At 34.9% G+C, this 5,288-nt stretch overlaps 1 long non-coding RNA gene across 1 annotated transcript; it reads right to left on the bottom strand.

Annotated features, from left to right (window-relative positions):
• Nucleotides 1-3,760: 3,760 nt before the first annotated feature.
• Nucleotides 3,761-4,319, bottom strand: LOC136360870 (uncharacterized). Its single transcript, XR_010743524.1, has 2 exons — nt 4,194-4,319; nt 3,761-4,098 (listed from the first exon to the last, which is right to left on the bottom strand). It is a non-coding gene; the product is annotated as an uncharacterized lncRNA (long non-coding RNA).
• Nucleotides 4,320-5,288: the final 969 nt, after the last annotated feature.

Below are 5,288 nucleotides of genomic sequence, written 5' to 3'. Positions count from 1 at the left end.
CCCTGGAACAGGGCCACACAGTATCAACAAGACCATGAAATAATCACAGGGCTATTAATGAGTAGTGTGTAATAATGCTTCCATATCCAGATTAGGCTAAACAGTTTTTTAAAGAAAGAATTTAAAATTTTTCTTCTTCATTAGAAGACAGAGAGAAAATTAGGCACCTAAACAGAATTTAACAAGAAACCTTTTTCTTCATAATGGTTTTGTAAAATGGATTTAAGTTTGTAGACAGTAGGACCATAATTATCCAGTTGAATACATACTTGGACATCTCCTCCTGTCACCTGAATTTAGATGTCATAATCTACAGCTGGATCTTAATCTTATACATCTCTGTTAGAATGGAACAATTCCCTTCAGTTGTGTGTCTCTGCATTTACTCTATGGGGCTCAAAGGTAACAGGCTTAAATTAAAGAGCTAATTTTTCATCTGCTAAACTTAGATGAGATAGGAGCCACCCACGGTTCAGAGAAGTACTTTCCAAGCATTTTAATTAATGTTGATCATACTCTCATTACAACCAGAAGACTGTCCCTTAATTGTGTCCTCAGAAGAAAACCCATGCAGAAAGTGAATGAAGTGACACCAGAGTTTTGGACTAGGTAATTGATGAAGTTTTTCTATGAGAAACTTTTATATTATTAATTGCAATCATCTATCAGGTTTTAGTCGTAAAACCTTCCAGTAGGTTCGTGATACGGCAAGATGTAAGAGAAGCACAATGTTAAAACCTGTAGGATTCTTAGACACTAATTGATGAAATATACATGCAATGACTCAGTATTATTAAATTAATACACAGTATCAATGCACAGCAAATAATCAGGTTAGAAATTATTGAAAATGGTTTTTTAAAAGGTGAATTTAGCCTATGCTTAGTTATTGCCAGGTTTCTGTTCTTTGCACTGAAACATTTGATCCTGCTGACTTTCTGGAGCCTGACATCTGTTCTCATTTGGCAAACTGATGAGTCATACACCAGTAGGTTTTGGTTTTGATCCAGGCCCAGGTGAACTGAACCTCTGTAATCATTTATTTAATGTCATCCTTGCTGACAACACCTTATAGTAACACAGTCTTTTTCTTTATTCCTATGATTTTCTGTTGCTGCTTTCTATTTAATCATCAAATCTAAGATTCATCATAATTGGGCTCTAGAGAGCACATTTTACTGAATTCAAGTGTTAAAGGTGAAGCTGAATTAAATGGTTTGGCAGAGAAACTGTGAAACTTCCCTTTGCTTATTATGCCATGGGAAGACATGAAATAAAACATGTTAAGAAGAGGTGGCTAACTTGGGTTTAGTAATGTTTACATAAACTGTGCTTATACAAAGTTATTTTGCCTATGTTAATGCTAAAATAGCGTTCTTCTGGATAAATATTAAAATTAAATTGTATATACCTCTTTCAGGAATTCAAGATTTTTTTTTAGCATAAAATGAATCTTTAGAATATATTCACTTTTTAGCTTCAAAGGTGAGAATCTGCAAGGACTGGATTTCCAAAATCCTGGTTTTAGCAAAATAAGCATATAAAGAAGAAAAAAATTATAATGAAATTATAGATCAAAAATACTCAAAATAGCTCAGTTGAATTGTAATATTCTTCTGATGATGTGTCGTTTTAGTAGCTTAGCTGATAACAGCAAAGGAAATATTCTCTCTTGGCTTAAAAACCTTGGCTGAAGAGGGTATTTTAATGAAAAAGCTTGTTTTGCTTACCTTCTCTCAAATAAGTCTCCACTACAAGCACTCAAGAAAAAAAATCTTATAAAATTTACTGATGGGAGGTGTAACACTCTCTTCTTACATGTTACTTCATGCAGTCTCCCCTCTCCTAAATGTCAACAGATGGGGTTCTGATTCCCATTAAAAGAAGGGAAGAAGCACGAAGGTTGGAGGAGCAATGTGGTTGGTTTTTGCAAGTAGTGGCCTACGGTATTACATGTGTTTCCTATTTGAAATGCAGGGAATAGAGATAGGTTCCTTGGAAATGACTATATACTAGTTTATCTTGAAGAAAAGAAAATTAGATTTGTTCTCCAATAGCTGGAGAATTTGCTCTAGTAAGTTACTCCTTCATTAACCTCTCTGAAAAGATGAATGCTCTTATTTAATGTTTTAAGTTTTCATGTGGTGGTCTCAAAATTTAGACTAAGAGGTAACATACAGGTTATTAACAGGTTATTAACATACAGTAACATAGGTTATTCTTCATTAAAGCTTTTCACTACTCCATTTTAATGATAAATTCATAATTCACTCTTCCACAGCTGTACTTATTTCTAGTAAGTGTTATTTGGGAGCTGCAAACTAAAGAGTTTCTTTAAGTTTTGAACCTATGCAACATAGTCTGTAGATTGGAGCTTCCTTAGAGTCTCTCAATACTGACTTGAGAGGAAGAGCTTTATAATAAATCTTTTTCTTCTTTATTCTCACACTCTTAGTTATAATTAATTTAACTTTTAATGTGTTGATACTTCACAGAAATGAGCTCTCTCTGAGAGCAGAAGAAAACCAGTAAGAGCATGTAAACATGAAGGGCATTTTGAAAGTTTTCTAGTACATTTCTCTCTCTTCCCTTTTTATTTTATGCTTCCTTGGATTACCAAGATGAAACAGAAGAGGTTTAAAATAAATTAAAACTTAATTTTGCATGCAAGCAGTGAGCTCATTACCATGGGCAAATACCAGCCTTGTTTGCTTTGAGGAGTCTCTGTTATTATGACTTTGAGGACTAGCTGCTTGATGGCCCTCGGAACATTGTGCCTGCCACTTTTCATTCAGCTTAAGCCTTCAAGAAACATTAGAAGGAGCTGCTCACATTCTGTTTGGAAAAACCTGATCAAAACACAAGCTCTTATTTATTTATTTTCTGGCTATTCAGGGCTGCTTTGCTCTTGTTCCAAGCAGAGGTTACCTAGTATAGATATCCTATTGGTACTGTGATGTGGCCATTAACTGTATTTAAGATGAGATAACAAGTGCAAGCCGAGAAGGGGCAGAAGGACCACAGAAGAGCAGGGCATGACCTTTGGGATGCTCATTGCACTTCTTTTGTTCACATAGCAACAAGTATCTACAACCTCTCATGGCAGACCTACAGGCAATTTTTGGAACTTCAGCTGTTAGATTTGGCAGTCATTCAAGCAGTGTAGACAAAAGGGGTTTGAACAGGTCCTTTCAAATGGTCATTTTTATTCAATGTAAACTTTAATTATTTCTTTCTTTAACTTGCTTACTCTGAGGTATGCATACTTCCTCTCTTCATTGAGAAGTTATTTCATTCATCAAATAACTTCCAACAATAATATTTTCTCATCAATTAAATGTTTATTTGACTTATCCTGGTTTTATTAATGAGCCAGTATTTTCTTTGAACTGTATTTTAAATGTTTAAAATTTTTGGCATGCTTTTCCTCTTTCTTGAAAAAATATCCTTCATCCCTGCTTTTGAACTAAATAGCAGTATTTTTGGTACATTAATGTTAGAAGCATCTTAAGAACAGCTACTGCTTACTATTGGCAAAAGAGACACCCTCAGTAACTGAGTAGTTTTTGTGACATGCATACAAGGGACACAAAGTATTGGAGGTTGAATCCCATAGCCTATGGAGGGCCTTCCATCGAGTGACAATTAGGCAGTTCTTGATCAGTGGTTTGCAGATCTTCATGCAGAGAAATGCAATGGAAACCTGTGCCTTGGAGCACTTTTTCAATTGGCACAATACATATAGTTTTCCTACTAGGTGTACTTTGTGAAAAAATTTTGAAATGCATCATTAACAACTGAGGAAAGCAATGTGATTAGCAAAGTGACAGTCACCTGTGCAAAAGACTTGCTATTGGAGAGGGAAAAGGATAATTTCCCTTTGAAAAAGAAAAAAAAAAATCTTAGTTCTATTCCCATCATACCAAAGTGGAAATATGGCTTGGGAAAAGCTTATACTGCTGGAGTTCAAGCATGTTAAGGCCTTTCTCTGGATGCCTTTATATTTCATCTTTCAGGTGTTAGGAGGTTAAGTTCTCCAGCCTGATCTGCTGTGAAAATTACTTATTGCCAACAAAACCTATCAATAATGGATAAAAACTGAATAAATGTGAAAACTGAATAAATGTATCAAAAAATATAAAAACTGAATAAATGTATCAAAAAATATAAAAACTGAATAAATGTATCAAAACTGAATAAATGTTAAAACCAGCTCAAACACAACTATAGAGAAGGACAAATCATGTTTTGCACTGCTTCAGGAACAATGCATAATTCTAGCTCACAAGCAAATCCTACCGTCTTCATCACATGAACATTTCTAAGGTTCATTTCTGAGGTTTCAGGAGGCTATGCCAAATGGGTTGTTTATCCATTTAGAATTTTTATGAGCATTTGGCTTTAAATATCTTTACATAATGATCGTGGAAGAAAAGGTCTTTTCTGTGTTATCACTAGTTATTTACACATGTATTTAAAAGCAAAAGTATTTCCTCTCATGGAAAATACCTTAGAAGATATTCTAACATTTCTCATGGCCCTATTGTCAGGAAGCATTTAATGTGAAAATGCATGTACCCGTTCTTCGTCTGGTTTAGGACTGAGAAGACTGAGGTTATAATTTTTCTCAGAATAATTTTATTGCCCCTGAAATACCTTTTAGGTTTGAATTTTAAAGTAGTAATGGCCATACTTAATGAAACACCACTGATTATGATTTGTACTAATTGTTTCTTGCTATATGCAACCCGAGGAAGTAGGAAGGACAGAACTCAATTTGAGATTAAGACTGCTAACTGTAGATGTCTGTGTTGTGTAAACTTCCTTTCTAGTCAACAGTCAATACAGGTAGTGGAACCTAGGGGTTTATGCATCTGGCTAGCTAATAGACTTTTTCATTGAGTTTAATCATATTCTTTAGGCTCTGCTTTCTCTACTGACTAAATATCTAGCAGCTACCATGGCAATTGAAAGCACTTAGCTCACCTATACACATGCAAATCTAAGTATCTTATTTGGTGACTCTTCCCCTTTTGTTTTAGTGCTTTCTTATGCTGATGTCCATCTGCAGATTGCTCTTTAAGGTGATGACTTGTCCTTCATTCAGGACCTGTAGAGACTGAGTAATGCACTTAAATCTACTTACCTGAAACACTCTAACTGGAGGTTTTGGATGGAATTTGATGCTCAGAGAGTCAAATAATCATATTTGCCAGCTGTTAACAGCATTCATGACCTAATGACTTACAGGTACTCACTCATACACTGGCAGTTTCTGAAAGCAGTAG

Source organism: Sylvia atricapilla, chromosome 5 (genome assembly GCF_009819655.1).
Source record: "Sylvia atricapilla isolate bSylAtr1 chromosome 5, bSylAtr1.pri, whole genome shotgun sequence".
Lineage (NCBI taxonomy): Eukaryota > Metazoa > Chordata > Aves > Passeriformes > Sylviidae > Sylvia > Sylvia atricapilla.
This window is presented reverse-complemented; position numbering and strand designations above follow the sequence as displayed.